Here is a 12,703-nt window from a genome sequence, read left to right on the forward strand (position 1 = left end):
CCTAGAATATCGCTTAAATTTCTGTGACCTATACCACTAGGACTAACAGAAGACATTGAATGAATAGAGAGGGCGACAGCAAAAATGGTCAGAGTCTTTTTTTTTGCCTGTGCAAGAGTGTCAGAGAGGTGTTGAAAGAACTAAACTGGCAGACGCTTGAAGATAAATGGAAACTACTCCAAGAGAGCCTACTAACTAACGCAAGTGTCAAGAACCAGCTTTAAATGATGACTCTAAGAATATGCTGCAGCCCCTACCTGTGGCTCCCATAGGTACTGTGATGACAAGATTAGATTAACTACAGCATGCACAGATGCGTTTAAACAATCATTCTTCCTGCGCTGCATGCTTGAATGGAATGGGGAAAGGCCCTAATGAGTGTTATAATGGGACATACCCTGTATCATGCATTTCACAACGGTTTGTAGAGTGTAGCTGTAGATGTAGTTGTAAATGTAGATGTTTACATTTACCAAAAAGGTTGGGCTCTGGAAATAATTATCTTCCTCTATAAATATAAAGGCACAGTATGAACAGAATAAATGAATCTGTACATATCTGACTGAGAGGTTCCTGGTGAATGAAAAAAAGTCAGTAAGGTTTCAAAACATTTTTTTTTTCATTGCGCCGGAAAGTAGACACATGCAAGAGAAATGAGTTGTTTTGAGACTAAGGTAGTTTGCAAATGTAACTGTTCATCAGCAGTTGACCTTGTATATATTTTTACCCACTTAGGTAAGAGCTGCAATTAAGTTATCACAACTGATCTACATCTGTAGTGCGAAAATCACTGTAAAGTGCTTGGCAGGTGGTGTTTCTCATTCTACCAAGTATTATGCTTTCTTCTCTTTCCATTTGCATGGGACGTGTGGGTTGAATGCCTTTACAAATGCCTCAGTGCATGTAGCAGTTAGTCTAATATTGTCTTCGTGCCACCTGTTCGAACTATATGTATGAGGCAGATGTATTTTCTTAGATTATTCACTTACTACATTTTTTTAAAATTTTGTAAGAAGGACTCCAAGAGAAAGTTCATATCTGTATTCTGTAAATGTCAGTTAATATATTTCAGCATTTCCATAATGCTCTTCCGTGGGTCACATAAACCTGTGACCATTTCTGCTCACCTTTGTATACGTTTAGTACTCTAATGAGCTTTTTAAGATGGTAATTTATTATACAGTGTGTCTCAATGTCAGTGCAAGAAACTTCTAGGAGTGTCAGATCATCTCATGAGGAACAACTTTAGTTAGAGACAAAATGTTTGCTTACATTTCCTGGTGACACTACACATTGTTCAAAACAGATTATGCAGCTGAAAGGCAGTAAGGTGTAGGCATTCTGTAGTGCAGAAATGCAGTATGTGTTGCTTGTCATCCAATCATTTGCTCTGTACGAAATGTTGTGGACGAAGCAAAATTGAAGTACCCAATTTCACTTTAAAATATCTTTCTCTGAAACAGACACTCATTCTTACAGTTTTCCTGTTGAAAATCTCTCTATCAATTTACTGAGGCGACAGTATGGGGCACACTATAAATTATTTTATTTGTGGTCAGTTTAAATTAGCATATATTAATTTTTGGATAATTTAATTTTGAATAAGATTGAAATTAATTGCAGTTGTATATTACTAGAAATTACTACTTCTCTGCGAAGCCAGGATTTGATTATATGTAGTAACACATGTAATAAAATGTTAATAACTCTGTTACTTATGTGAAGGCAGCTTATTATACCAAGTGTTTCAAAATGAATATAGGGGTTTTAAGACTTCATAGAACTTATTACACTCAACTTGTAAATATAAATAACAAATCAAATGAAAAAATAACTCAAACATGTAAAATTTTTTTGCACAGTACACAACACGTCGATAGGTCAGTTCTTCATAAGACTTCATCAGTATGTCTGGAATAGTTGTTGCAACAGCTGCTTCAGTCCTGTATGTTAAGCCGAGTAGATCAGTGGAGGCACGTACATATGATCCTTTGTGAACACTCATGAGTAAAAATCGCATGGCGCCAGGTTGGCTGTGCATGGAGGTCATGCAAAACAAGCTCTGTCACCTGGCTCCTTGGATCAAATCAAGTAGTCAGGTTCAACGTCGTTTAATCAGTCTGAATAATGCCAGTGAGGTGGTGCACCATCTTGCTGTGAAATAAAGTTCTGTTGTTCAGCTTCTTCCAATTGAGGAAAGAGCTATAGTTCAAGTGTGTCAGTATACGAAACATCAGTTACAGTTGTTTCACTGAGAAAGAAAGGCCCATAGAATTTCTGCTGGAATATGGCAAAGAAAGATTCAATTTAGGGAAGTGTCGTTGCAACTGTACCGCCTTGTGAGGATTTGCTGACCCCCAGATGTGCACACAATGTGTGTTCACATTTCGACTTAGGTGAAATGTCGATTCACCACTGAATCATCACACATCAACATTTCGTTTCCAAAGGTGGCGAATAAACTTTAGTCTGTAGGCTTTAGCTTGTACCAGCCGCAAATGATAAGGGTGTAGCTGTAAGCGTTCCTTTAAAATTCTGCACATAAATGTCACTGGAAATGCTAATTCACTGTTACATTTCTGAATTGATTTCTTGGGGCTATGCGTAAGAAACTCTGTCACTCGTTCATCACCTTCTCCATTTAGTCTTGACGCCCCATAATCTTCCCTTGGTGAAAACAGCCTTTATCTTCAAGCTGGTGATACCATCCTCAGATGTTGGTATCACTTGGAGGTTACTAAGGAGCTTAATCTGGAGCATAAGTTGCACTGTAGCAACAGATTCAGTCCTTGCAAACGGTAGAACTCAAAAAGCACACTAATTAAGTTGTGATAGATTTTTTCAGTATTCAAAATGGAAGAGTATAACATGATAAATATATTGTGTCCCTTTCCTATCAAAGACAATAACTAAAAAGTAATGGACAACAGTTCATTTTGACCAAGATCCTGTCAGACAAGCGAACAGGAGCAACAATAATAATGTGTGAACTGGGGATTCTTAATGTGGCTACAAAGCAAAGAACTACTGCGACTCACACATAGTAAAGACATATTTAGATACATTATAAAAACCCCAATGGAAGCAGGAGTTATTAAGTCAGAAATATTTATATTATCATTCTAGTTCTACACCCTTGTGGCTAAAGGCCATCACCATTTGGGGTTCCATTACTATTCTTTGTACAGTAAATTTTCGTCATTTGCTAGGGAAAAGATTTATAATTTCTCAAGTTATTTTGCATTTATATATACCTCATATTATTGACGTTTGCTTGGAAGCAATATTGTGAACATCTCACATATGTCACTGTTCATTATTTTAGGATGTCATAGTAGTTTCCATCCGTGTACATTTGAGAGAAAATTTTGTTGTCTAGTCAAGTTTTCAATTGTTAGTGTTTTTGTTTTTATTTCTGGAATACATCTGTTTCACTTGCAGTAACATTACAACTTCTACTACTACTACTCCCAAAGTTGAAAATTTTTGTACTCCCTGGATTACTTTTTTAGACTCCTCCATTTGGACAAGTCCTGAGGGAAATCAGTGTAAAACCCTACTAAGAGCTTTCAACTTTGAGTTACAAGCTATTACATATTCATATTTTCATTATACTTCAAGATGGAACTATTGAAATGAAGAGTTTTTTTATGTATATTAAAAACCTTTTAGTTCAGTTGATAGTAAATTCATAGGTTTTCGTGCCATAGTTTTGTATGCTACAAATAGTAATGCAGGAATGTTATACAAGAGTCTCTTCTACAATGATGAGTTTGTAGTAGGTACAATGTTGTCGAAACATTGTTGAGGATTGCCAATGGAGATATTTCTTGTATCAGGCATGGGTGTCATACCTTGGATCCCCAAACAGATTACTAGAAACATTTCTCAGGCAGTACCATAAACAAGGCTGATGGCAGGATAACATGCAACATTCGAATGAAAGTATGCGGTAAAATCACAGAAAAACTTCCTGAAAGAAACTGGTTTGGACAAATTATCTTAACAAAGCAGAGGAGGAAATTTTTTTTACTGTTTCTGGAATCAGGAAAGATTCGGGTTCGAACAGTCTGAGAATAATACAGAGTGACATTGTCACTATTAGTTATTGTAGAAGACTGATCCTTGTACTAACAAACAACACAAGTCTCATCCAGATGGGTTTGTGCGAGCTTGTTCATGATTCATATTTGCGGATCATAGATCACGGAGTTTTGCAGATTAAATATTTTCAAACATGTCTATACACCAACAAAGTTGCTATATCAACAAGGAAGAAAGGAATATTAGGGTTGAATGACATATCAACGCCAAGGTCATTAGAGATAGCCATATCAACAATAGCGTCTGCTTAGTCGTGGCTGCAGTTCATATGATTGGCTCACGTACAGCAGCTGGTGTGCAGAAAGACCTCTTCATCTTCTCCATGCAACTTCATTTGTCTGTTTTTATAGTTCATCATCTTACTTCATGTACAACATTTACGAACTTACACCACCCTCTCACTATTACAAGGTGATTAAGCTATTTTCAGCTCACAGTTTGGTTCAATCAATGACTGTATACACTGAAGAGCCAAAGAAACTGGTACACCTGCCTAATATCATGTAGGGCCTCCATGAGCGCACAGAAGTGCCACAGCATGACGTGGCATGGACTCGACTAATGTCTGACGTAGTGCTGGATGGAATGAGACCATGAATCCTGCAGGGTTCTCCATAAATACTTAAGAGTATGTTGGGGTGGAGAACTCTTCTGAAGAGCACGTTGAAAGGCATCCTATATACGCTCAAGAATGTTCACATCTGAGGAGTCTGGTGGCCAGCGGATGTGTTTAAACGCAGAAGAGTGTTCTTGGAGCCACTCTGTAGCAATTCTGGATGTGTTGGTTGTCGCATTGTCTTGCTAGAATTGAGCAAGTCTGTCCGATTGGACAATGAACATGAAAGGATGCAGGTGATCAAAGAGGATGCTTGTGTACATGTCATCTATCAGAGTCATATCTAGATGTATCAGAGGTCTCATAGCACTCCAACTGCAGACGCCCCATACCATTACAGAGCCTCCACCATCTTGAACAGTGCCCTGCTGATATGCAGAGTATGGATTCATGAGGTTGTCCCCATACCTGTGCATGTACATCCACTCGATATAATTTGAAAAGAGAATTGATCAACCAGGTGTCATGTTTATAGTTATCAACAGTCCAATGTCGGTGATGTCAAGCCCAGGCGAGCCTTGAAGCTTTGTGTTGTGCAGTCATCAAGGGTACACGAGTGCACATCTGGCTCTGAAAGCCCATATCGATGTTGTTTCGTTGAGTGGTTCACACACTGACCCTTGTTGATGGCCCCACATTGAAATCTGCAACACTTAGTGGAAGGGTGGCACTTCTGTCACGTTGAATGATTCTCTACAGTCGTCATTGGTCCTGTTCTTGCAGGATCTTTTTCCAGCAGCAGTGATGTCGGAAATTTGATGTTTAGATTTGATGTTTTACCGGTTTCCTGATATTCACAGTACACTCATGAAATGGTCGTATGGGAACATCCCCACATCATTACTACCTTGCAGATGCTATGTCCCATAGCTCATGCGCCAACTATAACACCAAGTTCAAACTCACTTACATCTTGGTAACCTGCGATTGTAGCTGCAGTAACCAGTCTAACAATTGCCCCAAACTCTTGATGTCTTATGTAGGCGATGCCTATCGCAGCGCTGTTTTCTGCCTGTTAACATATCTCTACATTTGAATGTGCATGCTTATACCATTTTCTTTGGCGCTTCAGTGGATGTCCAGTTACTTAATTTTGTACAAACACAGATGCGGCTGTCTTTGCATGAACAGAGTCAGTTTAGTTAATTTCGCTTCTACATTTACAATAGATCAGAGTGCCCTAAATCGTAGCATTATGGAGATCGAATACTGTAGAACTGCTAGAATATAGTCAAATATAACGAAATGAACATCTTTGCTCCTATGGCAGCGTTTGATTCACTGCCTTACCTGACATTCCTATCCACCTTATTTGCTCTCACATTAGAATATCCAGTGGTATAGTGTGATGAAATCTTTACTTATCCCCTTGGAAACTACCAGTACTTGTAGGAAATTCTACCATTCTCAAACACACACAGTGGTACAAACAAACTCCAACAAAATCACCAATAAATATATTCGTATATGTACTCATGAACTCAGAAGTATTGAAAGTATCTGATATAATGCGGTTTAGAAACTTCATCGCTTACAATTCAGTTATTTAGCAATGAGAACCACAATTTTCGATTATCTCATGAACAATATTCAACTAATAATTTACAACTTATATAATTCTTTCTGCAAATGGAGTGAACACATTAATTAACTTTTTTGCAAGACACACAAAAATCTTAACTTATGAGTAGTAGATTTTACCTAACTAATACAAAGAAAACACAAAATCATTATGTACACAAAGACACAAATAATAGCTTCCTGTGTGTATTCCTTAATAGCTACCTGAAGGAAAGCGCATTACTTACACAATTACTTACTTAGTTAAGACTTAAATTAATCTATTCACTTATTTAAATACACCCATTTACGTTACATATGTAGTCTAATCAAAATTTATGTGTCCACAGGCTTCCTTTCATATAGTTAGTATACAACAGCAGTCATACAGTTCTGTGTAAGTCATTTCATATATTAGAACTGTTCATTGACTAATTCTGGAAATATCTTTTCAGATTCTTGTGTGGCTACTCTCTTTTAATTTTGGGAGTTCCAGGGTATCAAACAGCGATAGTTCATAGAGTTTTTCTAGGAGATTCACAGGAAAATGAACAACAAATTTCTGTATAACTAACACAAGAAGGCTAAAAATGAATAACAAAACAACTGCTATATGGAAAGACACTACCTTACGATGAATGTTTGAAAGAAAAATCCATTCTCCTCTTCTTAAGAGCAAAGAACCTTCAATGATGCGTTCATTGAAGTCTATGATGCCACATACAAAATCTTCAGCGATGGAGAACGCTATTAGTGCTATAAGCCGCTCTTGACTCACGCTCATAGTACTTTGCAGAAAAGCTTTTATTTTCTGCGCACTAGAAAAGACTGGTCTGCCTCAGAGCTTGTCATCGGTATGGTAACAATCACTTTCACAAGTTTCAGTATTACACTAAAATGCTCCTGCAAATTATTTTCGGGCATGAACTGGAGAAGTGGAACAGCACCCTCGAGCTCCTCGTGTGTAGTATCTGAAGCTCTGTTGTCAGTTTCTAGCATTCAAGGAACTAATATATTTCACAAGATCTCAGCACCAACGTTTGAAGAAATTAACCTGAACAGGAAACAAACTTTTCAGAATCAAACTGCGGTAGCGATTAGATGCCATGTGAAGTCGAAGCGTATCACAAATTTCCTTTGCAGCCACAATTTCTGGAATTTTCTTTTGCTGTCTCTGCCTCTTCGCAAAATATGGCAGCTCTCTGTACACAGGAATCGTGTCAATGATGCTATCTCTGATCTCCTGTATGGCTCTTTCGAAGTATTTCACCCTTGTTCTACAGTCAGTAGACTTACTGCTCGTTTTCGTAACATCTGCATCACCGTAGCTCTGAGAAATTACTTTATCTAAGTTACCCACAATAACCAGTAAAGTTTCTTTAAGTGTTTTTGCATCATGTTCAGAATGAGTGAGTGAAGTCCGCATCCTTTCTACACGTCTACCATCAAGCAAAACATATCTGATAACCACGACAAACTGTAAAATTGTTGAAATATCAGTTGTCTCGCCTGTAATAACTGACACAGAATCAGCAGCTGCAATTTCCTTTCATACTCGCTCATGATAAATCTGCAGTACACAAGCAAGTTAATTATTTTGAATATGTTTCGAAGTGCCTTTGAAAATAAAGCCTTCGAAACGTGGTAGCTAAGTGCAACATCAAGTTAAGTAATGAAATTTGTAAGACTATGGAAAATTCCTGCATTTCATGAACCACCGCATCTGTCGTCTCCATTAAGTTCGAGCACAAAAGCATCACAAAATTTAATAAACTCCACAATTTTAGAGAGTACATGGAGATTTTCATAGAACTGATCATTATGTCTTTCAATTTACTGCTTACAAGCACGGTCCAGCTGTTGTCTAATAGTGCTGCTAAAATAGGTGTCGAGACATGTAGTTCATCATCGTTTTCTGACAGGGAGTCACAAATCTCATCTCCAGTGAAACATAGTGAAGGACAAACGTTGTCGAACTAGCGGCTACTGGACATAATTGCGCACATGGAAGATCATCCTCAGAATAGTAAATTAAAAAAAAATAAGAACAGATTTCGAATAAGTTCACAGCAATATGACCACGTACTGCATAAGAAAAACTAAGGATATTGAAGGGAAGACAAGGCACGCTTGTTACAAAAATGTGTTTGCACGTTTCAATGATGTTCGATACAATTTTCAGTATATACATGATAATGGCTCACTATATCATTCACATTAAACTACATGCGACACACATTACAGTGATTTCAAGGGATGCAGTGGATCGTTGCATAACTTCAAACAGCGCAACAGAATTGGAAGATGTAAGATAATCAAATTTCTAACAAACCTTCAACTTGGCGATGCATAGCAAATCGCGGAATCAGCTCGAAAATTCATAATTGAGATAAACTCATCCCATTGTTTGGTAAGGAATTTGTTTTCAGCTCTGACCAATCAGGATTTGTAGAGGAAATGCGTATGAAAGGAATCGTGGAAATAAAAGGTATTATGGGAGTTGTATCAAGATCAACTAACATCAATTATTTAATGCATTCATATATAATTATGCCGACTGTTAATCTGGGTGGTAAATTGGCTGGAAACTTATTGTTGTGCTGTGAGAAGCTGGAGATGCTCTGTGCCCTATAATTCTTTCTTTCGTGTAAGATCTTGCAAGGGCAGTAAAGAATATTTACGTCAGAGCAAGTAAGAGTGGGAGAATGGGTATACGAGAACGACAGCTGTGGTATGAGCACTGCCATTGGTCAACAGCTTGTCAAAACAACTTGCTTTTGCTTGATTCCTGGTCTGCATATGAAAATCAGACACCTTTAGATCAACTGCCACTACTGAAATGCGTAGAACACTTCAGTTCATGTCACCTGGAACCACTGGGTGAATTCAGCCTCTGGATGTATGTTTTTCTGTGCATTTGAAACATGTTGTCACGCTATCTGAAGTACGCCATAAAGGAGAGCCAGATTCATATTAAGCTCCATGACTGAGTGTTTCCCATTTTGCTGCATGCCATCGCATTCTATCAGTTGTCATCAATCCCTTACACTAATATGATCCTATATGCATTCCTTAAGGGTGTATAACTAGCTGAATGTTGTGCACAGTTAACTCCCTTTGATCTTGATGGCGCGAACTTTGCGATCACTGTGGCACATCGTTTTTCATTTGGTGTTCATGGTGCAAGTTAATGGGTTGTTTTGAACATTTCTGGAATACATTCCATAAGGCTGATCTCTAGTCCTCCCGGACACTCATTTTCTGTCATCCTCCTGATGCACTTGGTGAGTCATTAGCAGCTAATGTTTTTCCTGTCATAACTGTTATCATAACACTTTAGAATGAGCCTTACTAAAGACCTCGCACTCAAGAGGATCCTTGTAAGAGCTTAAGTTCATCCATCGAGGCTCTGAGCTACAATCCAATAAACAATTTAAGTTCTTTTGTCTATGCATGTTCCTTTGGAACAGTCTAAAGTCAATATACTACAAGAATAATTTAAGCAAACTTTTAAAAAATCCTTAACTACAAAGACAGGCCTGGAGGTGCAGCGACCCTGGCCATTGTTTGTAGCAGCAGTGGCTTGTGGGCAGAAATGATGGTGGGATCGGCTTGGAGGCGAATGTTCACTGGGGCCTTGGCTGAGAGTAAACTAACGATGGATGGTTGTGTGCTGGTTTAAATACAGTCCGGTGGCAGAATAACTTATTTCCAGTCACATGGATTGCAGATGCAAGTAGGTTACTGTAACCTCTACTGGCGCTGCTACAGTAGTGGGTCAAAGCCATTACATCCCTACTCTCCACTGTTCCCAGATTTATTCAAGATGGCGGATCCAATACGGCGGCGATAGATATGGCAATGTCATAATGACGTCATAACGTGAAGTAAACTTTTGGCGGGAAAATTGGTCAACTGGGCTAACTCCACTAGCCTAACCCCTCTCCCCCAGAAAATGGTGGAATGTTCACATTCCAGCAGGACAAAGCAACACACCATGACTACCTCCACTAACCTAAGAAAATGGCACGAAAATAGGTCACTTGGGCTACAGCCACTAACCTAAGTCATCCGACCGCCACCTCGTCCTAGGAATTGGTTGGGAAAGGACTCATCCTATGCTGGGCTGCTGGATAGGATGGACCCAAGTCTTTATTTTGCATGTGGTGTTCATTTAAACAATTTGAGGCAGTAGCTCCATCTAGTGTGTGCACTATGAGGTCCAGAGTCCAACTGACTTAGTACACAATACTGGCACCTGAGGGCGCTGTCATCCCTCCCATGATGTAATCCAAGATGATGGTCTGAGGGGGAAAATGGTGGGAGCCAATAGGAAACCTTAATCCAGTGATGTGTTAGACATCAGCCAGCAGGATGGCGGTATCTGGTAATGTCTTTGGAGAGGGTATAGGGCAGGCTCATGTAATATATTTTAAAAATGAGAAATAAGATGAACATCAACAAAAGCAAAACGAGGATAATGGAATGTAGTCGAATTAAGTCAGGTGATGCTGAGGGAATTAGATTAGGAAATGAGACCCTTAAAGTAGTAAAGGAGTTTTGCTACTTGGGGAGCAAAATAACTGATGATGGTCGAAGTAGAGAGATATAAAATGTAGACAGGCAATGGCAAAGAAAGCGTTTCAGAAGAAGAGAAATTTGTTAACATTGAGTATAGATATAAGTGTCAGGACGTCGTTTCTGAAAGTATTTGTATGGAGTGTAGCCATGTATGGAAGTGAAACATGGACGATAAAAGTTTGGACAAGAAGAGAATAGAAGCTTTCGAAATGTGGTGCTACAGAAGAATGCTGAAGATTAGATGGGTAGATCACATAACTAACGAGGAGGTATAGAATAGAATTGGAGAGAAGAGGAGTTTGTGGCACAACTTGACTAGAAGAAGGGATCGGTTGGTAGGACATCTTCTCAGGCATCAAGGGGTCACCAATTTGGTACTGGAGGGCAGCGTGGAGGGTACAAATCGTAGAGGGAGACCAAGAGATGAATACAGTAAGCAGATTCAGAAGGATGTAGGCTGCAGTAGGTACTGGGAGACGAAGAAACTTGCACAGGATAGAGTAGCATGGAGAGCTGCATCAAACCAGTCTCAGGACTGAAGACCACAACAACAACGACAACAACTATACTGAATATGAAAAATGTAATTGCTTGCATAAATGTTTGTCTTGTGCTTAACATAATTTCGTTTCGGACTTTGCTGACCTAGTTGAAGATGCAGGCAGCAGAGGACTTCCGGGATACCGGTGCTTGTCATAATCTCAAAAAAAAAAAACACTTTCTTCATTTTTCTCTTTATTTTATCTCAATAAATAAAAATGCTTGATACGTTCTTTAACCCTGTATTATTCACCCATACAATAGAGTACATCGCTATCACAGTACGTCATCCTGCTACACACTTGAAAGTTTGATTCTCTCTCCTCAAAAACAAAAAACAACTGTACAAAAATTTAATGATAAAATGTTTTCTTTCGTCTGCGCCTTACCGCGCATTCGTAATTAAAGTCTTTGCTAATGCATCTGTTAGATCAGTATTTCATTTTTGTTTGATCTTAAATAAATATTAAGTTAGCAGCATCCTGGTGGGTCTTTCATCATGTTCCTGTACACACAGCAGCTCTGAGACTTTAGTCTTGCTCAGTTGCTCAGTCAGCCAGCGTCAGCAGGAAGAAGAACAATGAAGCATCAACAGCAGCCACAATCCAGACATAAGGAACAGGAAGAAGCGGAAAAGTAAGTATCCTGTATCACTTCTTTCTCTGTGGTTAGCAGTAATGCTTCCTCGTCTTTGTTCAGCAGTAGCCCTTGATGTGTCAAAGCCCACAGGGTCGAACGCCAACATGCCAATCTCTACCGCACCTGGACCAGTAGCAGCCTTAGCTGCCATCTTGCCGAGAACTCCACCAACCTCTGGACCTGTGGCAGCAACAACTTCCAGCATGTGTGAGCCTGTATGACAATGTGGGATACTGTAGCACACATAGCCCACTTGCTGGAGCAGGACAAGGAACTGTTGCTGTCTGTCCCACTCAAAGATTTGTGCGATGAGGACACGCGATCTGTTCCCAACACATCAAATGCTGGTGGTGGTCCTAAACAATATAAAGATGAAGGACAGTACTGGTCACCAGTATGCGACCCATCCCAGCAGAACATCCCTGTGCTAGTGCAGATGCCCTGGATAAGAAGGCATCTAGTGTACCCATGCTTTTCAGTTCTACATACAATTTAAGGGTCTGTTGATTTTCTTGAAATACTGCATCCAATGTATGATACTTAAATAAATAAATTATGTGTATATGATCTCAAACTGTGCATGTGTTTTATTTCATACCTCTCTCATTGTAGTCAAAGTATTAAAGTTATTAATATCGTTAGTTTTGAGTGCTACACCTATAA

The sequence above is a fragment of the Schistocerca gregaria genome, chromosome 3 (genome assembly GCF_023897955.1).
Source record: "Schistocerca gregaria isolate iqSchGreg1 chromosome 3, iqSchGreg1.2, whole genome shotgun sequence".
NCBI lineage: Eukaryota > Metazoa > Arthropoda > Insecta > Orthoptera > Acrididae > Schistocerca > Schistocerca gregaria.